The sequence below is a fragment of the Enhydra lutris genome, unplaced genomic scaffold (genome assembly GCF_002288905.1).
Source record: "Enhydra lutris kenyoni isolate GAN:26980312 unplaced genomic scaffold, ASM228890v2 scaffoldscaffold2, whole genome shotgun sequence".
NCBI lineage: Eukaryota > Metazoa > Chordata > Mammalia > Carnivora > Mustelidae > Enhydra > Enhydra lutris.
This window is the reverse complement of record NW_019154086.1, coordinates 8,033,719-8,059,387: the sequence shown is the minus strand read 5'-3', so window position 1 is coordinate 8,059,387 and position 25,669 is coordinate 8,033,719. Positions and strand designations below refer to the sequence as shown.

The window sequence follows — 25,669 nt, the reverse complement described above, 5'->3', positions numbered from 1 at the left end:
ACAAAATAGGGAGTCAAAATTTGGAAGGGAGCTCAACCAAACCTGTTGCAAGCCCTGAGGTGGACCCGAGGGCCAAAGGCAAAAGTTAAGACTGACCTTCAACAAATGGCAAAACCAGAGAAATTTATCCATAATACACCAGTCCATATCCCATGGGGGCTCTCTGCTCAGTGGGGAGCCTGCTTCTCTCTCTCTCTCTCTCTGCCTGCTTCTTTGTCTACTTGTGATCTCTGTCTGTCAAATAAATAAATTTTTTAAAAATGCAGGATTGGAGGGGCGCCTGAGTGGCTCAGTGGGTTAAAGCCTCTGCCTTCAGCTCAGGTCATGATCCCAGGGTCCTGGAATCGAGCCCATCAGGCTGTCTGCTCAGCAGGGAGCCTGCTTCCCTTCCTCTCTCTCTACCTGCCTCTCTGCCTACTTGTGATCTCTGTCTGTCAAATAAATAAATAAAATCTTAAAAAAAATAAAAATAAATTTTGTTACTTTTTTCTTACTACAAAACAATAATAAACCACATTCTTGAAAACTTGGAAAGTTCAGGAAAAAATCAAAGTTGACATTTAATGTGTTAGCATAGACTTAAACTGACTAGAGAAATAGAGTTGCATGTATTTCTTCCAACTTCAAGTTCAGTGATATATGTTGGTTGAAATTGGCCATGATAGGAGAGTTTACACCACAGAAATTGGTAAATGCTAAAAATCAGCACCTTTTCGTCTGTCTGTTTGTTTGAAATCCAGTTACTAAGCATTTACCAGCATATGACTGATATACCACCTTCCCCCTTGGACTGTAAAGGTCCTGAGATTACTTTGACTCTGGACCACCCTCCAGCTCCAGTTAAGGGTCTACTACCAGATTTTAGAGAAATTCTGCCTCAATCCCCCTTTTCTCAAGGTAGCTTGATTGATCCTCTGCTCCTTACATCCAAATGGGCTTCCCTGGAACAGAAACAGCAGTACCAGGATGTTCCTCTCTCTGTCCCTCACATTTATCACCATATTACCCTTCCTCCAGACTCTAAGTTGACCCCACCTCCAAGCACTCACTACAGAATCACATCTGCAGCCCTTCAAGCTTCTACACCTGCCCTAATGGCAATTCCAGTTCTCTCATAAAGGGACTTTCCCAAAAGACACTTATTTTTGAGCAATTTATCTTCATGTAGCCTCTCATTCATTGTCCCATTATGGTTTTCTGTCCCAATTCACCTCTTATCCAGGGTTGCTGAAGATATTAAGAAGTTTTTCCTTTTTCTTTTTCTTTTTTAACCAGAACTGCCATATTCCAATAGTTCACCAAAATGACTAAAACAAAAGGAAAGAAGAGAGGCACCCACTATATGTTCTCTAGGCCTTTTAGAAAACATGGACTTGTTCCTTTTTGAGCCATGCTACTTCCTTATGTCTACAATATCACCCTTCTTCTAGACTTGTGTGTATGTGGCTCAAGCAATGGCATTGCTCAAAAAGGGGCATGTTCCATGGCAAAACTGGAAGAGTCTACAATATTACCCAGCATGCTGTTGGCAATGCTATTAACAAATAAGTTAAGGGCAAGATTCTTGCCAAGAGAATTAATGTATATATTGAGCATATTAAGCACTTTAAGAGACAAGATAAGGTCCTAAAATATGTGAAGGGAAATGATCAGAAAAAGAAGGAAACCAAAGAGGAAAGTACATGGGTTCAATGTGTTGGGAGGAGGAAAATTTTATCCCTAGCCTGCTTGGTTCTTTTAGCTTGTGTAATAATTAAATTGACATAAGACCAATAAACAGGAGACAAAAACAAGTTTAATTCATATGAATGGAGACTCATAGACATGGGACCTAAGAAGTAACCAAGGCAGGCAGCTTTTATATTTTCTAGACAAGAAACAATAAAATTTTGGAAAATTGTTAAGATAAAAGTTTGGGTATTAATTAGTGGAGAATCTATGCGGAGTTTATTTACATAGTCTACTTGGCCCTCAATTTCGAATCTCTGACTATAAGGATGTCTCTATACTTCCTGGTAAAGGGAAGCTACCTTTCACATGAAAGACTTACTTCCTGTTTTCTGGACACAAAGGAAGATCAGAGTGTCCCTCTAGCACTGGTTGTTTCTTAAGTAACTTCAGTTCAGAATAATCAATATGGCACTGTGGCACATCTTGCCACACAGCCTGCCCTGAGCCCCAACAAACTGAAATGCCAGCCTCCTCCACCAGAGAAGCACACTTTGTGAAAATCACTGGAAAGGAATCTGAATTTCTAGAACCCATTCCTTATGGCATAATAGGTATTAAAGGCATAATAGGTATTTTTTAAAAAAGATCTCTGGACTGTTAAAAAAAATAAAGGTACTAAGGGCTTTGGTGGCAGCCCTCAGGTTTGAGGTTTATGAAAGAATGTTAACCCTGGGAATACGCTGAAGGAGAGAGGCAAAACTCCAGTCTTGAAAGAATAGCAGTACCAAATGTGGTACCCAGAGGACTAAGGACTAGAGACAGGCATAAGTTTAAAGCAAGGTCAGTTGATTATGGTTTATTGAAAGGATTTTAAAAATAGGTCAGTGTCTCAGTATCTTTATCCATAAATTGGTGATAGTAATAGTCTCTACCTCCATGTGTTTGTGAAGAAGGGGAAATGAATACATACATGTGAAGCCTTATCAATGATGTCTGGCAGGGGCACCTAGATGGCTCAGTAGGTTAAGTGTCTGACTCTTGATTTTGACTCAGGTCATGATCTCAGAGTTGTGACGTCAAGCCCCATTTGGGGCTCCATACTGGGCATACTGGGCATGGAGACTGCTTGGGATTCTCTCTCATAATCTTAAAAAATTATGTCTGGCATATATGAAGCCCTATGTAAGCATTAGCTATTATTATTCAAACTGTTCTATACAAAAGAGAGCGTGTATGTCAGTCTAAATCTGGTTTCTGGCTTCAGACCAACAACTTCTTCAGCACAATGGCCTTTGTTAGTACTTACAGGCTGTCTATTGTCCCCATGTTATCTTGGATAACTTCCATATAATCAGTGTAGAGGGGCCCATAGACCACCATCTTCCCAGAGAAATAAACATTCCTATCACTCTTCCTATACCCTGTGCATTAGAAATATTATCCCACCCAGAGGCATAACAATTCACAGAAGAATTTATCCATTGGGAAATTCTCCCCAGAAGTAACCGAGTCTAATCAGAGGCAATTTAAAAATATATTATTTCAATTATATTAATGTATATAATATACATGTTAATTATAAATACAGTTGACCCTCAAATAACACAGGGGTGAGGAACACCAAACCCTGTGCAGTTGAAAATCTGCATATAACTTTTGACTCACCCCCAAAATTTAACTAATAGCCTACTGTTGACTAAAAGTCTTACCAATAATATAGTTGATGACATGTAATTTGCACACCATATGTATTATATACTATATTCTTACAATAAGGCAAGCTAGAAAAAAGAAAATTTTATTAAGAAAATCATAAAAGAGGCACCTGGGTGGCTCAGTCATTAAGCGGCTGCCTTCGGTTTAGGTCATGATCCCGGAGTTCTGGAATCAAGCCCTGCATTGGGCTCCTTGCTCAGTGGAAAGCCTGCTTCTCCCTCTCCCGCTCCCCCTGCTGTGTTCCCTCTCTTGCTGTGTCTCTCTCTGTCAAATAAATAAATAAAATATTTTTTTTAAATCCAAAAAAAAAGAAAACCATAAAAAAGAACACTGTACTAAAAAAATCTGCATGTAAGTACATCCACGTAATTCAAACCCACACTATTCAAGGGTCAACTGTATATTAATATGCTATAGATGACACTATTACTAAAAGAGTATCATTTGCTGATATGTTATCAGGCTGTGTTCTGTATGTTTTGTGTCATCCTATTTCCTTTTATCCTGACCCCTTGACAAAATGGATTATTTTCCTCTTTTTACAACTGAGGAAACAGAGACTTCAAAATGAAGTTGGGTACTTTGTTCCATTAGACAGGCTGTGTTAGGTAAGTCCGTTATAGCATCTGATTTGCCCAAGTCCTCCTCTAATGAAAAATTCCCAGCCCACACCTTCTGCTGCCCAGGAAACCATCTGTGGTACTATATGACTGCTGCTCCCCTTTGTTAACTGAAGTAGAGTGGGTGCACCCATCCAAAGACAGCCAAATATATAGAGAGATTAGTTCAGGGACACACAGAGCTGGCTCAAAAAGATCCTATGGGACAATTAGAGAATCTCAAATTTGAAATAAGAAACACAGAGTTTGCCATTTGAGAGCAAAAAAAAAAAAAAAAAAAAGGTAAAAGGAAGCATCAAGAGATACCAGATGTGGAGACAGAACCAAACTAAAGCCATTTGTAAGCCAGCCTCTGAAGAGTAGAAGAGACCTGGAAGGTAAGTAAGCAGGGAGAGTTGGAAGGTAACAAGAGAAGACTGAAGCCAACATGAAGAGAGTAGCTAAGAAAGGTCACCCTGAGACTGGGTAGAAAACCATAGGCTCCTGTCACTGAAGTCCTGAGGCCACTCTGATCCTGAACCTACTCTCTAGCTAGGGCTCTGCTCTTCAATTTCAGAGAGATTTCTGCTTAGATGCCACTTTTCCTGAAGTAGCTTGATTGAGACTGTTCTTATATCCAGACAGACCTCTTTGGAACAGAAGCAGAACAGTTCTATAAAACTCATCTCTCTGATTTCCACATACTCACTACCGTGCTACCCTTTCTCCACAGACCAGGGTTGTTGCCAGGTGCAGAGATGGGCCCTGAAAAAGGATCAGATGTCATAGCTGCAGCCAGTGCTAATTCAGGTCTGCTATCCATATCCAACTCTAAAGTAGACTTTCCAAATGAAGACTCAAGGAGTAAATTGGAAACAGTGAAAATTACAGGGAATGGGTTTTGTCAGTAAGAACAGCATTCAAATACTCATTTATTGCTAAATGGGGAGAAAAATTATATAACAGGAGGTACGCTATGCTCCCATTTTTGCAAATAGGAGTATGAGTATAATAAAATGCCAAAAGGACAGGTATTTCCCTAGTCATCAAATATTTAATAAGTATGTTCTAGGTGCTCAGGATACAATATGGAGCAAATAGTGAGAGTTTCCCTGCCTCAAGGAGCTCACAGTCTAGTGAGGGAGGACCAACATTAAGAAACAAACAGACCTGGGGCACCAAGGTGGCTCAGTGGGTTAAGCCTCTGCCTTCGGCTCAGGTCATGATCTCAGGGTCCTGGGATCGAGTCCCGCATTGGGCTCTCTGCTCAGCAGGGAGCCTGTTCCTCCTCTCTCTCTGCCTACTTGTGATCTCTCTCTGTCAAATAAATAAATAAAATCTTAAAAAAAAAAAAGAAACAGACCTGTATGGAATGTAGAATCACTATATTGTACACTTGATACTAATATTACACTGTGTGTTAACTAACTGGAATTTAAATAAAAGCTTTAAAAACAAACAAACAAAAACCACACATGCATTGCAATCATTCTAAGGGCTGTGATGGAGATGCACTTGACAGAGAGCCCTTGTCAGGGGCAGTCTGACCTGGTCAGGGAGGTTGGTGAAGGCTTCTCTGCTGACTGAGCTGTGATGGACAGCTGTACAATACCTACACAAAAAGTTGTCTAAGTAGAGACTACAGAGTGGGTAGAGCCCAGTGGTATGAGGGACCGCAGCAAGGAGAAGGAACTGAGATAAAGGCCATGTGGTTGGAGTAAAGACAGTTGGGCAGATAATCGTGTAGGATGGGGCTGGAGGTGTAAGCAGGGCCAGGTCATACAGGGCCTCGGAGGCCAGTTAAAGAGTCATTACCTCTGAGGGACGAGGGGAAGCAAGTGAGGGTGGGGTGTAGAAGATACCATTGGATTTGCACTTTGAAAATATTTGTCTCTGTATAGAGAACAAATTACTAGGGGCCAGCATGCGTGAGCTAGAAGAAAAAGGGAACAGTGTGGACTCGATCATAATCCAGATGGCCTATGATGGCAGCATGGACAGGGGAGTACTGCTCGGGAGAGAAATAAATAATGAATCTGAGACACATAGAAAAGTTAAAATCAGGGCAACCCTCTCGGGTCCCCTCCCTCTTCGGGAGCTTTGTACTATTACTTTACTACCACTCAATAAAGCGATTTGTTTTGCTGCCCACTTAAAAAAAAAAAAAAAGGAAGGAAAAGTTAAAATCAATAGAATTTTCTGGGGCGCCTGGGTGGCTCGGTGGGTTAAAGCCTCTGCCTTCGGCTCAGGTCATGATCCCAGGGTCCTGGGATCAAGCCCCGCATCGGGCTCTCTGCTCAGCCGGGAGCCTGCTTCCCTTCCTCTCTCTCTGGCTGCCTCTCCACCTACCTGTGGTCTCTGTCTGTCAAATAAATAAATAAAATCTTTAAAAAAAATCAATGGAATTTTCTGAAGGATTGGACATGGAATGTAAAGGAAAAAGAATTTTCAAGCTTGGCCTAGGTTTCTAGTGTGAACAGCTGGATGAATGGAAATACCAACACTCTGATACAGAGAACACTGTTAAAGGAACAGGTGTGGGGGAGAGGAGTAGCAGTTTATTCTTGGTCATGCTGAGTGTAGTCTGAGACATTCAAGATGCGCTATCAAGTGGAATGTCTGATACATGGTCTGGAGCTCAAAGGAGAAGTGTGTGTTGGAGATGAAACTAATGTACTAAAACATGAAAAGTGGTTATTTCTGGGTGATAAGCTCTTGTATCTTTTGTTTTACTCTCTGTACTTTTCTGCTTTTCTCCAGTTTCCAGCAATGAAAAAAATTTTTTTCTAAATAGAGTTTTTTTAAAAGAGTAAAATTTTCCCTCTCATAACTGGCATTAGTAAAACTTAACAGGAATGTCCCTAGAGTGGGGAAAGCCAAATTAGTTTAATGCTAATATCTCTTTGGCAATACTGGATTTCTTTTACTGGGTCTACAGAGAACCTGCCATCTTCCAAATTATAACTTGTTATCCTGAGTAGACTTACATAACAGGAGGGGGTCCGCTGTGCAGGTAGATGGTCAAGTTGGGTATTCAGGTGTTTCCCTGATAATTGAGGTTTTTAAGAAGTCCAATAAAAATCAGTATTTTCCCCCTCCTCCTGGAAGAACCAACTGATAAATAAAACAAAGAGTTAGGAGATGAGGGCCAAATATTTGTGTACTAGCTGAGCTGGGGAGTCAAACTATATAATCAACAGATTATTCACCCTGTTGTGGTAACACTGAAACAGAGCCAGCCTCTACTCCCACCTTAACCCCAGAATTGCAAAACAGAAGGCACATGAGAGTAGCCAGCAACCAAAGGAAGAGGAGAGGAAGACTCTGGGTCATGCACACAGTTTCTATCTCTTTACTCAACATTTTCCCTGAGGCAGAATGAAGGAGGGATATAAGGATGAAGAAAAGCCAGGAGTGTAAGGCTAATCCCAGAAGTGAGGTGCAGTCATACTTACCAACATCCACTATGAGTTTCTGTATTTAGCATAAGGTTTATAAATCAAGGTCAATCATGTACAAGATGCTATTCATAAGCATTTGGATAGAGTCTGGTCCCTGATGACTAGCACTGAGTCAACACCAGCTTATTTTTAGCAGAAACTGAATTTATTAGCACAATATTGGGTATACAATTCTTGTTTGGATCCTGGATTCAAAAAGAAAAACAACACCCATATTCATAGCAGCATTATTCACCACAGTCAAAAGGTGGAAGCAACTCAAGAATTCATTGACATGAATGGATAAACAAGATGTGGTATTTACATAGAATGGAACACTATTCTGCCTGAAAAATGAAGGAAATCCTGTCATACATTGCAACATGGATAAACTTTGAGGAAACTGCTAAATGAAATAAGCCAGTCACGAACATGCTGCATAATTCCACTTACATGAGGACCTAGAGTGATCAAATTCATAGAGTCAGGAAGTAGGAAGGTGGTTGCCAGGGACTAGGGGGCAGGTGGAGAGACCTAGAAGTTAGTGTTTAATGGATACAGAGTTTCAGTTTTGCAGGATGAAAAGAGTTCAAGATTATTGCACAACAATGTGAATATATTTAACACCACTAAACTCTACACTTAAAAATGGTTAACATGATAAAAACAAAACAAAAACCAGCAGTGAGAACAACAGAAATTGCTAAAAGAAAGGAGTTTTCTTTCTAGTTTTAACACATTGGGAATATTGGGCATGGGTTATTCCAGAGTTCCAAAAGTATTAACATCAAATGTCACATGTTTCAAAATATCCTTAGATGAAACACTATTGAATATGGACTGGGTTTGAGATAGAAAATTAATCAAACTTGAGTCCTGGAATATTTGAGATGATCTAAGGTATTTTTAAATATGTGTGAATTCATCTAGCACAAAAGTGGTATTTCCTTTAAAGACAAAGGAAAATTTGAACATGAACTATACTCAGTGATTGTATACCAAGGTTATGTTCCTTGCATATGATAATGGCATTGTGGCTATGGAGGACAGAATCCTTGTACTCAGAAGACAACATGGAGTTTTTAGAGTGAAGCATCATACCTGCCACTTACTTTCAAATGGTTCAGCAAAAGAAAATACTGTATAGAGAGAAATAAAGCAGAGTATATGGGAGTTCATCATACTATTCTTCTTTTTTAAGGTTTTTTTTTTTTTTAAGATTTTATTTATTTGACAGAGAGAGAGAGAGAGAGAGCACAAGGAGGGGGAGTGGCAGGGAGAAGGAGAAGCAGGCTCCCCTCAGAGCAGGGAGCCCCATGCAGGGCTTGATCCCAGGATCCTGGGATCACGACCTGACCTGAAGGCAGACACTTAACTGACTGAGCCATCCAGGCATCCCAAGGTTTTATTTTTAAGCAATCTCCACACCCAGCATGGGGCTCAAACTCACAACCCCGAGATCAAAGAGTCACACACTCTACCAACTAAGCTAGCCAGGCACCCTGTATTCTTTTTTATTTTAAATTTAAAATGTTTGGATCCTTTCGTATTTCATAAGCATGATGGTGGGGTGTTCACACCATTGTGTGACATGTGTTTTCCTCAGACCTTGGCACATTACTCATCTGATGTGAAAACACAATAATTAATTAACTAATTAACTAATTTAAAACATTTGGAGGGTGTACGGGGAGCACAAAATCTCCAGCTTAGAAGAACAAGGCTTGAAAGATGCAGTTAAGAACAGGCTCGAAATCACTTGAAGGATCAGCCTGGTGAGGACACCACTTCCCTCCACCCCAGGCATGAGATGCTGCAGCGTTCAGCCTTAATATTGCTGGTACAGGGCACCAGGATGCCGCTACTACACCCACGCCATCACTTCTCCCAAAGACTCCTCCTTACAATCACCTCCAAATGAGTAAATGAGATGGTCACTTCTGGATGTACCATTAGAATTCAAGTATGACCTGATCAGCTGACTATAAAGGACAAGGCGTAGCTTGGGGCAGAGGAGTTGAGGGACGGGGACTTCCAATGAATCTCATTCTGAAACAGCCAGGTGGCCTTCTCACCCTTAAGACACTTCATCTAGGGTAAAGAAATGTGATCAAGTCTGAGGGTTCAAGATACAGAATTTCAATACTCCTTTAAATGACAGATGAAAAATAAGAAAAACACTGGATTAATAAAATCCACTTTTTCTATACCTCCATTTCAAGGGAAGTTTTCATGTCTATCTCTGGGTGTATTATTCACATTATCTAGAGATTTCTAAATTAACTTAAGTTTTTCTAGCCTTAAGTTCTTCTAGCCTTCTATCTGGAAACCTGATACAATAAATATGATTCGATATCTGTTATCTTTTTTTAAAAGATTTATTTATTTATTTATTTTAGAAAGAGAGAGTGCATGTGAGAGTGCAGTGGAGGGAGGCGCAGAAGGAGAGAGAGCCAGAGAGAGAGAGGCACTTAAGCAGACTCCTCACTGAGTGCAGAGCCTGACGTGGACCTCAGTCTCAAGACCCAAAGATCATGAACTGAGCTGAAACCTAGAGTCAGACACCTAACTGACCGAGCCACCCATGCACCCCAGCTCTTATCTTTTACAATTCTTTAAAAATATATAGATATGTTTTAACACATTTCAAAGGCATTTAGGGAGGACTTTTGCACAATCCCCAATTTGGATTAACAACACTGCTGCTCAGCACTATGGATATATTTACACGGAAAGAGAAAATATTATTAAATGTGCCCTATGTAACCAATAGTCTTCTATAATATAGTTAATCATTATATCAACCCTTCCAAGTACAGATATGATAAGAGACATTGGCGGCAGGGAGGTGGGGGGGGCACGTTCCCTGCTCATTTCTGTATCTCACATTGCCACTTTGTAAACTGTCTCCTTCAGCATGGTGTATAAGAAAGAGAAAGTGTATTAACCAGTTCAAACTGAGGCCTGGAAAATTTAGTCATCACTTTCTCAGAGAGATCATTGGAATTTTGAGTTTTTATACCTGGAGAAAGGATGCTGGTGTGGAGAGTCAGGAGATCCATTGTCCCATTCCAAGGGTCTACGGGCTCTGCTTGAGCAGGAAAGAAGACCAATGGAAAGGGCCAAACTTTAGAGTCCGAAGGACCTGCATTTTAATCCCAGTTATTGCATTTCCCACAGTGTGGCCTTGGACAAACTGCTTAACTTTGCAGATCCACAGATTCTTTATAAGATGGATTACCCATCTCATAGCATTGTTGTGGTTATTGAAGGAGAGCTCATTAGGTAAAGCCCTCAGAACTGCACCTGACATGCAGTAGTGCTAAATAAATAGCAACTATTATTAAGTAATGAAAGTTTCAAAACCTAGGCAAAGAAGAGCAGAGACATAAATTCCCTCCAGACATGAGAACTATTCTGGCCACTGACTGACATGTAAATCATGTCTAACCCTCTCAAAATAACCCACCATAACGGAAAGTCATTTCTATGTTTAAATTGGACAAGGTACACCCCTTTCACCAAGCTGCCCCTTTCTCTACTGGCTCCGTCCTGGGTCATCGACAGGTCTGAGATGACAATGGCAATGTGAAGTTGAAACATATCTTTTTCCAAAATTTAAGTTTAAGCTTAATCAATTTGCATTAAATGTCAAGCATGGTCCAGCCATGGTGCTGGAAAATAGGAGATACAGAGGTGACTGAATATAACCAGCCTGCCCTCAAGGAGCTCCCAACTAAGGAGGCCAACATGTGAACAGGAAAACTGAATGGCATATGGAACATAAAAGCTACTGTGAAAAAATAAGACACCCTAAGTTTTATGAAGCCTTTTGACCCCATCTTTATATATTTTCAACATTTTATTCTGTTCTTCACTTTGTTTTCCTTAACAATTAAAGACTCAGAAAATAGGCCTAAGTCCAATGTGTATTCAAATAAGAAAACAGAATTCACCACTTTCGGTTTGCTTGAGAGTTGCCATCTTTAGGGCACCTGGGTGGCTCAGTTGGTTAAGCGTCTGACTTTGGTTCAGGTCATGATCTCGGAGTCTGGTATCCAGCCCTGCCTTGCGCTCTGTGCTCAGTGGGAGTCATCTTCTTCCTCTCCCTCACCCTGTGACCCTACCCCTGCTCGAGCTCGCTCTCAAATAAATAAATAAAATCTTAAAAAAAAAAAAAGAGTTGCTATCTTTGTCTCAATTGTGCTAAAAACGTCAGCTCTATGATTCTTGTTGCTAGCATCAGAAGAAAAGTATCTAATACATGCCAGAAACGATCTCTTTGCTACACTCTCTGTGAGAGTCACAGTGGGGATTTGGACTTTCAATATACGAATTTTGTGGGAACATAATTCAGTCCATAGCATTGTGCCTCCGGCCCCCCCAAATCCATGTCCTTATTGCATACCAAATACATTTCATTCCATCCCAATGACCCTCAAAGTCTCAACTCATTCTAGCATCAACTCTAAAGTCTAAAATCAAAGCTTTCATCTAAATATCTAAATCAGTTATAGGTGAGACTAGAATTGTGATTCATCCTGAGGCAAAACTGCTTTCCAGCTATGAGCCTATGAAATCAAACAAGTTACATGCTTCGCAAATACAAGAGTTGGTCAGGCATTCCCTATTCCAAAGGGAGGAATAGTTACTGAAACAAGGAAGGAATAATAGGTTTCAAATAAGTAGAAAACCCAGCATGGTAAATTCCATTAGATCTTTCAGTCTTGAGAATAATCCTCTTTGGATCAATGCCTGGCCTTCCAGACCCACTGGGGCAATGGCCCCACCCTGCAGCTCAGCCAGGACAGGGTGGTTCCCTCAAGGCTCTGCCAGCTGCAAACCTGCCCCCTAGGCTCTAGTTATTTTAACAGAGAGAATTTAAAACAATGTTTAACTAGGTAATGAAGAATTATTCACTAAGTAACTGAAAAGGCAAAAAGAACACTGAGCTTTCACAAGTAGCAACAGCAGGAAGCAGTTCAGTTCATAGCACCGGGAGAACAAAGGGAAGAGGTTGTAATTATTAAACCTTAGAAGCTTGGAGGACAGTCCCAATGGATTGGGACCAAGGCTTCTGAAAAGGGGTGCCAGCCAGCTGAGCTGGTGTCTCTGTAGGGATTCAATGAGTTTGCCTTTGCAAGCTGGTGAAATCTCAACCTAGATCCAACTGTATGTTATTTGCTAGGGCTGCCATAACAACATACCACAGACTGGGTGACTTAACAAAAATCTATTGTCTCACAGGTCTGGAAGCTAGAAGTCTAAAATCAAGGTGTCAGCAGGAAGGCTTCTTCTGAAAGCTATTAAGAAAGGATCTGTTCCAGCACTCTAGCCTTGACTTGTAGACACCTCTCTTCCCCCTATGTCTCTCCACATAATCTGCACTCTATGCATATCTTCCTATAAGTACAGTTGGGCACCTGGGTGGCTCAGTCAGTTGGGGGGCTGCCTTTGGCTCAGGTTATGATCCCAAAGTCTTGGATCAGGCTCCCTGTTCAGCAGGGAGTCTGCTTCTCCCTCTGACCCTCCCACCTCTTGTGCTCTATCTCTCTCTCTCTCTCAAATAAATAAATATAATCTTTAAAAAAGAGAGAGAGGGGCACCTGGGTGGCTCTGTGGGTTAAAGCCTCTGCCTTCAGCTCAGGTCATGATCCAGGGGTCCTGGGATCGAGCCCCACATCGGGCTCTCTGCTCAGTGGGGAGCCTGCTTTCCCCTCTCTCTCTGCCTGCCTCTCTGCCTACTTGTGATCTCTGTCTGTCAAATAAATCAATAAATATCTTTAAGAGAGAGAGAGAGAGAGAGAGAGACATCAGTCATAGTGAATTAGGACCCACCCTAATGACTGCATGTTAACTTGATTACCTCTTTATTTTTTTTTTTAAGATTTTATTTATTTATTTATTTGAGAGCAGAGGAGGAGCAGAGGGAGAGGGACAAGCAGACTCTGCACTGAGCTTAGATCCTGATGCAGGGTAATACCCCACGACTCTGTGATCATGACCTGAGCTGAAACCAAGAGTCACATACCCAACTGACAGAGCCACCCAGGTGCCCCTTGATTACCTCTTTAAAGATCCTATCTCCAAATAAGGTCAGATTCTGGGGTACTGAAGGTTAGAACTATAGTACATGAATTTTAGGGGACCCAGCTGAACTTGTAACAAACTGCTTCTGGAATGAACTGGCTCTGCCGGAGTGAAGCAGCAGCATTGCTGGATGCTGGTGAGAGGAACAGGAAACCAACCAGAAAAAAACCAGAAGCAAAGAGGAAAGAGTAAATCCCTTCTTCCTCATCTTGCCATGCAGTCTCCTCCAGTGTTCCTTATTGACAGAGCCTAAAAGGAAGCAGCTGGCAAAGGAAAAATGTGGTTGGCAGAGTCCCAGTCCCTGCATCACAAAGCAGAACAAAGAAGAGTGGATTTGAAGCTGAGAGCCAATGGGCTAATAACTAGCACAGTGCTGAATAACTGTGAGTTATTCTTATTAATCACTAGCATCAAAATTTTTATTTTCATTTCCATATATTTTTATAATATAATAAGAAAAAGTTGTAATAAAATATTTAACTGAACAAACACACTGGCTATGCTGCTAAAGTTGTCCTGATGGCTGGTGGACTGGAACATCACCATGCCACAGCTCACATTCATTTGTTCACTGACATACAGCACTGAATCAGTGGCCTTCCTGTAGGAGGCCAAGGTGTAATGTATGTGGTATATAAGGAAATTAAAAATTCAGAATCCAAGTTGTCAGTCAGCAAGTGTTTCCTCATTTTATGGCTGAGAAGATGAACATTCAGAAGGAGAAGTTGTTTGACCAAGGTCACACAGCTAATAGGTGAGAGGACATTGATTTGAACTGAGGTCTGATTCTCTGTGCTTCAATTTATCTGTCAAATGAAGATAACGATATCTATCCAATAGAGCTGTTTATGAGGATTAGATGAGATCATACATGTAATGTGCATAACAGATACAAAGCCTGACATGTACTAAGATTTTTTTAAAAGTTGGCCAAGGGGTGCCTGGGTGATGCAGTCTGTTAAGTGTCCAACTCTTACTTTCAGCTCAGGTCATGGTCTCACAGTCCTGGGATCGAGCCCTTTGTCTGAATCCCCACTTGGGATTCTCTCTCTCTCCCTCTCCCTTAGCCCTTCCCACTTGTGCTATCTCTCTTTCTTTCTCTTTCTCTAAAATAAATAAATAAAATACTTTTTAAAAATAAATAAAAATGTTAAAATAAAAAAAATTTAAAAGTTGGCCAAATCTAGGGCTTTTTCTACCATAACAGGCTATCCTATTCCATGCACTTGTCAAAACTTCACAGTATTTGGAAGATAGAACTGTAAAGAATTGAGATGGGGCTGGGAATAAAATTCCTTAAAAAAAATTTATTATAATGTATTTGCTATCAAATCTTTCTGAAGGCAATCATCCATTTTGGACTCCCACAAACTATAGACAAATGTTTTTTGAGCACCAGCCACAGAGTAATTACTGGAGATACAACACTGAGACACAGAGAGCCCCACCTTCAAGTGTCTCATCAACTACCTGAGGATTTTGTCAAGCAATGACACACAATCCAGACTATGATCAACAATATCCAGTATAGGGAAACCTGATGCAGACTTGAGGAAGTCAAAAAAAGCTTTCAAAAGGTCACATTTAAGCTGAAATCTGAAGAACAGAAAGGAGATTGGTAAGCATGTCAAACATAAGGGAAAACAGGAGAAAGAGCCCCAGGTAGGAGGGAGCAAGGAATATTCAAAGAACTGTAGAAAGCTGACTATAGCATGGAAATTGGGATGGGCAACAGATGGAGCTGGTAAGACCCCCAGGACTTATTCCTGAAGGGCTATGTGACCCATAGGACCCTGGACATTAACTGGAGGCAGTGTAGGACCACTGCAGGGTTTTAGCAAGTGAGGGACAATTAGATGTGCACATTATGAAGATCAGCTTGGATGTCACATGGAAAATGGCCTGGAGTGAGGTAAGAAAGGAGGTAGGGAAATCAGAAAGCTGCTACCTGCCAGCAAGCCAGGTGAGAGATGATGGAGGTCTGAGGGAAGTGTTCTGGGGATACAAAAATACGAATGGATTCGAGTAGCATTTAAAGGATAGAGCCTAATGAACTGTTGAACACTACATCAAAAACTGATGATATACTATATGCTGGCTAACTGAACATAAAAAAAAGAAAGAAAAACAAACAAATAAATAAATGTATTCCAGATATAAATAAATAAACAAATAAACAAATAGTAGAACCATCTTTTATCAGAACCACCAACACAGGCCAAATTCACACCAAAACTATGAAAAAGACAGGCTGTGGCATCACTGAGAAGTACTACTCATGCCTGGGCAATGACATCCGCACCAGTGTGTGTGACAGAGATTACCATTATTCCCAGGAAGAAACTCTGCAACAAGATAGCAGCTTTGCCACATGTGAGATGAAGCAGCTTCAGAAAGGCTCGGTGAGAAATATCTCCAACAAGCTGCAGCAGGAGGAGACAGAAAGCAGATATAATTGTGTGCCTGAGGTCTCAGCCCTGGATCAAGAGATCAATGAAGTAGAGCCTGACACTAAGGAAATATTAAAATTCTTGGAATCTGGCAGTATGTCCAACCTGCAGTTCACTCAGGCTACAGTCAGGATGAATTTCAAACACCATGCGGAGCCATTTGAATCTTTCTGCTGTGCTGTAGTATCTTCAATAATCCTTGGACAGCAAAAAATAAATCAGGGGTGCCTGGGTGGCTCAGATAGTTAAGTGTCTGCCTTCGGCTCAAGTGATGATCCCAGAGTCCTGAGATTGAGGCCCGCTTTGGGCTCCCTGCTCAGCAGGACCCTGCTTCTCCCTCTCCCTCTGCGGCTCCCCCTACTTGTGCTCTCTCTGTCAAATAAATAAATAAAATCTTAAAAAAATATATCAATCAATCAATAAAAACTAAAAAAAAAATAAATAAATAAAAGGTAGAGCCAACAGGGTTTGGTAGGTGACCAGAAGTAAGGAGTGAAGAGCAAAAGAAAAGAATAAAAGAGAAATAAAGGAAAATGCCCAGGTTTCTTCTTTGGGCAACTAGATGGCCGGTGATAACCTTTACTAGGACGGGCACACAAAGGCAGAGCAACTTTAAGGCAGAAGCTGATAGGTTTAGAGTTGAGTTTAAAGTACACAAGGGTCATCCAGATAGAGATAGCAAACCACCCTATCTTTTTCCATTTCAATTTTTGACCAGAGTCCTGCCTCCCCAAGGAACAGAGCTGTCTATGAGCCAACCAGTAAGTGCCCTGCATACCACCTGTTTACCTAGAGTATTATTAGCCTCTCATTTTAATAACCAATACATTTAAATTTTCTTCCCCTCCAAAATGCATCCTAAATGAGAACAGGATATGGGTGTAATCAACAGATAATTATATACATACTATGAAAGCTGTTCAAAATGAGACCATTCTTATTCAATTGATAGAAACTTTCAAACCCAAATCAAATTTTTGTTCTTTATTTTGCTATCACCAAGGAGAGATGGTCCATTTTTTGTAAAGTCATCCTGTCATAGTGTTCTTCACAAAAACTAGACACTAAGGAATGGAACACAAGTGATTTGAATTTTTATTCTTGAAGTGAAAATCCTAAACTTTACAACATCACTCAAATTTCTTAATCTGAGAATATAGCCAGTTTAGAAGCAGAAAACATTATAGCTAAAACATTTAAATAAGTGGCTATTTTTCATTCAGAAATTCCTGCATACAACGTTCTTTTCAACAAATTTTGGCCAGTGTTGGAAGATATGTTAAGTATAGTTCTGTTCTTCTCCACAGGGGTCAAGTAGCAGCTGCAGGGGAGGAAATGGGGATGTTTTTTCAGGTGTAAGCTTCTCCTAGGTGGGAGCTGCTCTCCACAGAAGGAGGCATGGCCAACCCCAGGACAGAACCTATAGTGGGACTATACCTTGGAAGACTGAGAAAATAGAAAAGCCACAGCCCACCTAATCACAAGGAACCATATATATTGAGAGAGACTGAAAACATCCACTTCCTCCAGGAAGCCTTCCTTCATCCTACTCAGGCTGGTTTAGATGTGTCCCAGATTTGCTCACGTAGGGAACCTTGGGCATTCTGCCATGGCACTTGACACACCTTATTAGAAACATCTGTTCCAGAGACCATTTCTGGATTACACACACTGGTGTGCATCGTGAGCACAGAAACTGTGTCTTGGATATAATCTCCCTAGTGTCAGTCATAGAAGATATTCAGCAAAATCTGATTTAAAAAATAGTGAATGCCCCCCACACATGTTTCTCAGGAAGCTATACCATCAATAAGGACACTTAAATGTTTAGAGTTAAATACAAATAAGCATGTACTTTTATAAAATCTTATTGACTTTTAGCTCTTCTACTAACATAACAGCCAGCTCCCTGAGAAATTATTTTTAAGAAGGACTTGTTTTAAATGTGCCCCCAAATAAATGTGGTTTTGTTTTCGGTCAGCCACCACATGAAATTTGTCTTTTCTCCTCTGTCCTCATCCACCTCCACAAGGCACCATTCATACATCATTTAATTCAAATATATGTATCTAGTGCATACTCTATAGCAAGCACTGTGCTTAAAGCAGGATATGCACCATTGAACATGATAGAACCAGGCCCATGCCCTCATAGAGCTTATAGTCTGGTGTCCACCACTCACCTCCAAAACTCTAAAGAGTCAGAGAATGCCATCTGGGCATAATACATTTTTATCTTTAAGCTCTTGAAAATGTAATACATTGATAAGGCAAGCCCAGGCTAATTCAGGAACATACAGAGGCTTGCTGTCTAGAGTTAAATAACAAGTCTGCAAATATTTTAATTTTCCCAAAGCAACTGAGAACTGATCAGTCCAAACGGATCCATTCTGAGGCATATCCAAGTTTCCTTTTGCCTGCCTTCAACATGGACACCTGGACAGGCATCCTGACCACCATCTCAAAAGAGCCAAAGGGAGACTAACAGTGTCATGCAGCATCACTTCCTAAGGTCTCTCAGTTGCCTGCTTATGAGACACCCTTGTGTGAATTAGGGAAAGGTACCCCCTCAGGGCAGGAGCATTAGAAAAAAAGGCATCCCTTCCTCCCCAGCAGATGTAGCCCCACTCAGGGGTGCACAGCTGGATAAGAGGAATTCAGCCAGGATTTCAAACCCAGCATGCCCCCTCAGCATAGTTCCAGACCAACGCCCTGCTACCAGCACCCTGGCCCATGCACTGGGCAAAAAATACATTAGTGCATTTATATTGTATGTGTTTTAAATTATCCTTATAGCTAAGGAAAACAGTTTTTCTGTGAAATTACTGACCTATATGGAAATCCTTTCCTAAAACCCAGCATCAGCCACAGGAACTTTAAACATGATTCAAAGGCATTAAACTTTTTCCAAGAATTCAACTTATTTCTGCCAAGTAACTCTGTAACTCTTCAAAACTTGTGACTTCAACTGAGCTCTGAGCAATTCAGAAATGGAAAATGAGCACAGTCTCTAGCCATGTGGTTTGGGACTAAAGCCTTACATCTCCCTGGACAAATATCAAGGTCAGTGTTCCCACAATTGCCAGTCATATCACTAAGGAAGTACAGTCTAGTAGTTTTTGAGTCTTTCAGAGTTTAGATTCTCAATAAGTCACTTTTCTCAAGTAGCAAGTCAAGAAATCCCCTCATCCTAGCCATATGATATATTAAAATAACCCACTCCCTCTACCCTTTGGGTTCAGCTACTTTCAAATAAACTATAAACTGGTAATAGTTCAAAGCACATGCATAAGGAAAACATACAAACTTAGTCATTTTTTCCATCACATCATTCAATAAACCTCACTTGAAATGTGGCCCTCATGGCAGCTGGGGTAGCCATGCCCCTTTGAGATCTAGATAGGACTAGTTTAAATCCCAGTCCTTGACCTGTGGAAAGTCCAGACTCTCGTGAGATTTCTGCAAACTAGCAGGGCAGTGCTCAGAGCTCCTTTAGCTCTGATTCCCAGGCTGCCTGGCCACCCATTCTGCCTCCCTGGGCTTGTTCTTTACCCTGGCCCTGGGGTGATTCACTTAGGACCAGCACTTTCATGTGAGACCCCAAGACAGGAACACAAGGCAAACATAGGAAGACATTACAGGGCTGCCCTACATCAGCCAACACTCATGTAGACAACCTGCTCTCAAAGGTCTCTTGGGCACTCAGCACTGGGCATATCTCACTACCCACACCTAGCATGGGTCTTGCTCATGCCTCTCCCTCCCTCTCCTCTCCCCTCTTTCCTGTCACCACCACAGCCTAGGTCCATATTTTCCATACAATTTGAGGTGAGCCATTCAGCCCCTCCTTCCCAAGTCACCCAAGCCCCAACTTCAAGTAAACCCTTCAAGGGGCTCAGCTGAACAAACAGGCCATGTACTCTTTCAACAGAGGTCTTGACTTACAGTTGTTTTTTTAACAACATTCACCATCCTTGAAGACAGCTGTGATTTCAAAAGAGCCATTTCTTTTTGCTTTTGCTTTTCCAATGAATGATGCAATGGAAATCAGGTACTTGAACCTACTTCTTCAGCTTGAATAAACAGTCAAAACCTTTTTTCCCTCCCTTTTATTGCAGGTGTTTGGTCTATGGTCAATGCATTCAAATTTTCCAAGCTTAGAATAAGGTTTCCAAATCACTTACTGGCAGGTAGGTTACCCTTACCGGTTTATTGAGCTAGCTACTTAGGTTTAAAGACAGAAAGAGTTTTAGTATAAAATCTCAGTCAGGCCATAGTCCAAGATCCGACAGGCCAATTTGGTTGACAAACTCTGTGTTAGGCAGCCTATCTCAATGGCTCAGACCTCTTGGATGTTCAGTGGGTTAAAGGATGGGCCTTGTTCACTTTTGTGGTTCTTTGGCTGACAGTCATTTTTCTTTTTCCTCCAATTCTTCTCTGCCATCCCTACTCACACATCATAAGCAGAAAGGGAAGAGATTCTCTATTTTCTACATTCTCTGAAAAAATGAAAAGGAACACTCTCTTACCTTATATGAGTACATAGTCATACACATGCATACATAAGCATATATGCATATGTTTGTGTATATACCTTTTTTCATAGACTCCTAGAGCTCACCATAATAATACTAAACCCTGACAGCATATTAGAATTACCTCAAGAGCTTTTTCAAAAAGACTTGTGCTTGACCCATCCCAGACCAATTATATCACTGAAAGTAGAGCCTGGGCACCTGGAGTCCTTTTAAACTCCCAAGAAGTTTAAAAAGGAAGTCCTTTTTAAATTCCCAAGAAGACTAATTCCGAGATAGAGCCAGGATTGAGAACTCTGTAGACTTCTTCTAAGCCCTAGCTATTCAAGTCTGAATGGTAGAGCAGCATTGCCCCCTCCTACTGAATCAGCATCTGCATTTTAGTAAGATCCTGAATAGTCTACCTGCACACACCATTTCAGAAGCACTGCTCTGGTGGTTCTTTCATTTGATCATGAGGCCCCAAGACACTGGTGACTTCAGGGGTCATTCTGTCAACTGAAGACTCAAATGAGACCCTACTACACCCCTTATTTTCATTACATTAGTATTTTTCAAATTTAACCAATAGTTAAATAGTCCTCGAAATGTGTGTTATATAGTCTTTCTCAAGTTTATCACAACTCTCTCTGACTTGCCTCTATTTTTTTAAGCATCAAGTTTAAAAAAAACATTTAAGACTTTCAGAGGCTTCCTCTTCTGCTAGTAGAGGACAAAATGATTAGATGACATGACAAAAAATATTTCAGAAAGACATGGTGGAGCGGTTGCAGAGAAAAAAATGGAAGGCATTTAACCAAATACCGGCACCTCAGATGTGAATCCTCAGGTTGCAGAAGCTACTGATGCTGACAGGAGTACACACATTGCCTGTAAGCTAGCAAGGCTATATCTTGTGACAAATCAGAACTCAGCATAGGGAAGACACCTAAGCCTTCATCTTGCATCTGAAAAAGAACACCTAAAAGGGTGGTTATTCATAGGCTTGCAAATTTCATAGTTGCCTTTCCTGTGAGAACAGTCCACATCATGGACAAAGGAAATGAACAAAATTCCACAGATCCTTATAAGACAAGGTTTTATAGTCAGGATGGCCAACTAAACGAGGAATCTCATCAATCCTACAGCCTTAGGAACTTGCAGGATTCCCATTTCACCATGTTCCCGGCTCCACATTCCATCTCTGCACCCTGAACAGCTACTCAAGCCCTCACACCCAACCCCCCAGAATCACATGGGCTCCACAAGAAAAGGTGACTCCCTCACAAACTTGAACCACTCTCCTTGACCCAGTCCTCATACTTTCTTCCATTCTGATTATGCTACTTGTTTGGGGGATGATTTTGATTCTCCACCCCAATCATGTGGGCTCAGGCTGCTTCAAGCAAACAGCTCTCCCCAGTGACCGTCCTATGACCCTTGTGTCCTGGAATGGTTGACTGACCCTCCAGTCCTGAGAATGGCATCAGGCCATCAGGAATCCACAGGCCCAGGCCCAGGAGCACTTGCTCCTCCTTGGTTCCCTTGTCCCAATACCTTAAAACTCCTAGCAGTTCCACACTCTAAGTCTGCTGACAGAGCCCTAAGAAAAGGCCTCAGCCCTTGTAGGCTGAGCACTATGCCAGGGCCACTTCCTGCCCCTATATCTTTGCTGGGGTATTTTCCAGCATATTAATACAGCTGCTTAGCTTCTCCATGCAGTTAAGGCTTTCATGACTGTGACTCTCTAGAGAGACAGAATGAGTAGTGTTTTGGTTCTCTGCCTGATGAAAGTGATCCACATCCAAGGACACATTCCTTATGTGATCTGCAAGGTTTTCCCAGCTATCTCTGGCAACAACGGACTCAAGAGCAGAAAACACCACTGCTAATAGCAAGGATTACAGAAGAGAGACTCTGCAACTCACAGCAGTCACACTATCAGGGCAAACATCCCTTTGCAAAGACATGGAGAAATTTTCTTCTAGCTCCTTGGCTGCCTGCTCTCATGAAGCCAACTGGAAGCCAGGCCGGGTTTGGGGCAGCACCATGGAAGGAGGCAGCAGCTGTTACAGGATAATTAAAGTCAGGCAAAATGCAGAGGCAGCCAGAAAGCTGATGTGAGGTCAAGCAGGACATGGATCAGCTCAGGCCTGTAGTTGCTGTTAGAGACCAATAGACAGGAATGGCTCATCTAAGCACTGTCCAAAGACAAGAAAACTCTAACCGAAAGGTTCTGACAAGTCTTCCTTCATAGAACCACCACGAGAGATCCATTCTCTCACTCTCAAGTGTTTCTACTGAGGTTTCCTTCTGGAAGGTTGAAGAATCCCTGTTTCTTGTTAGATGATTTGACTAACAGGAAATTATTTCCCTGGTTTGTGCCACACTGAATGGATGAATGGATAGATGGGTGGATGCGTGGATGAAGAGAGAGAAGTAGGAACATGTGTATTCCATAGATGGAACAAGTTACAAGAATTTAGTTTAAGGCTGGGATTTACCACCCTCCACAAACTATCTCTGAAGACCACACTGACATTTGACTTTCAAGAATGCCCCCAATGAGGCTAAGGGTGTGATCCTCATGGAGTAGTGCCAACAGTAATAGTAATAACAATAGGGATCATTTTTGTCAGAGAACTGCTGCTATGCACCAAGCATTGCGTCATACACTGTATTACACAGAACTCTTGTCTGTTCTGTCCAAAAAACTTTGAGAAGAGTGTTATTTCAGAGAATGGATGTGATAGTTCTTCTGTAATGCATTTCAAGAAGTGTTTATAAACATATGTAATAATGATGGTTATAAAAGTGGTACCTGCATGGTACAAATAAAACAGTGCTATTTAAGTGAAAAAAAAAATTGTTACTTGCTTTCTTCCATTCTGATTATGCTACTTATTTGGGGGATAATGCTGACAGGAGGACAGACGTTGCCTGTAGGCTAGCAAGGCCATATCTTGTGACAAATCAGAACTCAGCATAGGGAAGACATCTAAGCCTTCATCTTGCATCTGAAAAAGAACACCTAAAAGGGAGGTTGTTCATATTGACATAGGTGTGAAAAATGAAACGCCCACATTACACGGAGATCATTTTGAACCCATGACCAGGAATATTCCCGGACCCTCCCAGGGCAGAGAATGAACCAGGAAACATTCTCTTTACATCTGATTTACTATTTCTCTCAAACTTGCTCTTTTAGCTTCTTCAGCTTTACAACAGAAAACACAACTGCCACCACCACCCACATTTATGTACAATTGTCTCATCCCTCATGGCAAACAATTACCCAGTCCTTGAAGGGATATGTAAGATGTCATTGGTAAAGGGCTAGAAAACGGGGGCTTTGAAAAAATTGACTGATATGTGGAGGAATTAACATAGTCTCATGGCCTTTGGACTGGAAAACAAATGGTTTTCCATTTGTCTACTGAGAAGTTGAACTGACCTATATTGTCATTCCTCTGTTTAAACTTAATCTCTTATGATTCAGCCTGCCACCTTGTAACAGTGCTACTTCCTGGTAACCTCCTATCCCCTGGAATTAGATTGCCTTTTGTTTTCCAGCATGGATCACAGGTACCTCCATGTCTTAATATACATCAATGATATGTTGGGTGTCAATCTTGACCCTAATTTACATGAAATCAACTTCTTGCTTTACAGCATTCAGCTTCTCTAAAAGTCTCAGATCCTCCAAGCTTTAGCATAGAGATGGGAGAAGAAAGTTAAGATAGGCCTTGCATTTTATTATGCCTGTGAAGTGTTTTAGCACAGCGAGGTATAAGCAAAAGCTCTCCCACCATAATGATCATACCATCATTTGTCAGGCCCTTTCCACGTATCAGAACCTTAAACCTGAACAACTTAACAAAGTTAAGTTTATTCCTTAAATGGAGAAATTAAGATTCAGAGAGGTTAAATAACTTGCCCAGTATCATTAAGCCAGTAAGTGACAGAGATATAATTCAAAATCAGATGTCTGGCCACATGCTCGTGCATTTCCCACCATAATACATTGATTAAATATTCATTGTCACCTATTGCTATTTGCAATTTGAATTTGGTTGTGGAGGAGGGCATGGAAGTTATAAACATAGGATAGTATCCCAGAATTTCTTATCACTTCTGTGACTCACAGCACCTTATCCAAGTCACCTTGGATCCTCTATCAGTTGGGTGTACACTAAATCTGTTTTCAGCTTTAGGAGGTATTGAGGGCTCCAGTAGAGCCCTCTGTCCCTGAGGAAGGAGGTCATTACCTGGGCCCTCTGTACTGAAGGATTTGTTACTCAGTCTGGCCATTACAGAGTGGAATGCATAGAAGTATTGCCCTTTATGCCATTCTGATAGGATTTTCTTGGCGAGAGCCTGCTCAAGCCTTAAGTAAGTTTCCTTCTCTATCATCTTCTGGCTGCAGAAAAGAGAAAACTAATTACTGCTAACATCTATCTTCTCCCAACCATGAGGATATTATACCCTTCTTCCCAGGTAGCATGGCAGAGTGGGGCAGTGGCCCACTCAGTTGGACAAAACCCCACCTTGAAGTGACATCCTCCCCTCTGAACAAACTTCAGGACCCCTGTGATTTCACTCTGGACTCTTCTAATTCAGATTTACCTGGTTCCTTCAGAGGATACCTATTCATTGTTGGATGTTTCCCCTATTTATTAAACAGAAAATAATATAAGTAAACAGATAAGATCATTTAAATTTGTAATAAGTGCCATTGATATAAGAAATAAGGTGACTAGATAGAGAATAACAGAGGATTCAGAAGGAGCTCCTTTAGACAGGTGCTCAGGAAAAACCTTCCCAAAGAGCTGATATTAGAGCAAAGACATCAAGGCTGAGAAGGAGTCAGTAAAAGAACATTCTAAGCAGAAGGAACAGGAAGTACAAAGCCCCTGAGGTAAACACAAGACTGGGCCATTCAGGGAAGAGTGACTGCAGCCCAGTGAACAAAGAGAGGATGGTCAATAGGAACTTAAAAAGGAAGACAAAGACCAGATCATAAAGGCTTCTGCAGGTCATGATTAGGAACCTGAATTTTATTTTTATGAAATAGGAACATAATAGAGGATATAATCAGAACAGTGATATGACTGGATTTAAATGTTTAAAATTCACTCTGGTGTGGGACACCTGTGTGGCTCAGTTAGTTATGTGTCTGCCTTTGGCTCA

The 25,669-nt window shown here is 41.2% G+C and overlaps 1 pseudogene; it reads left to right on the top strand.

Moving 5' to 3' along the window:
• Positions 1–1,303: 1,303 nt before the first annotated feature.
• Positions 1,304–11,182, top strand: LOC111149318 (annotated as a pseudogene).
• Positions 11,183–25,669: the final 14,487 nt, after the last annotated feature.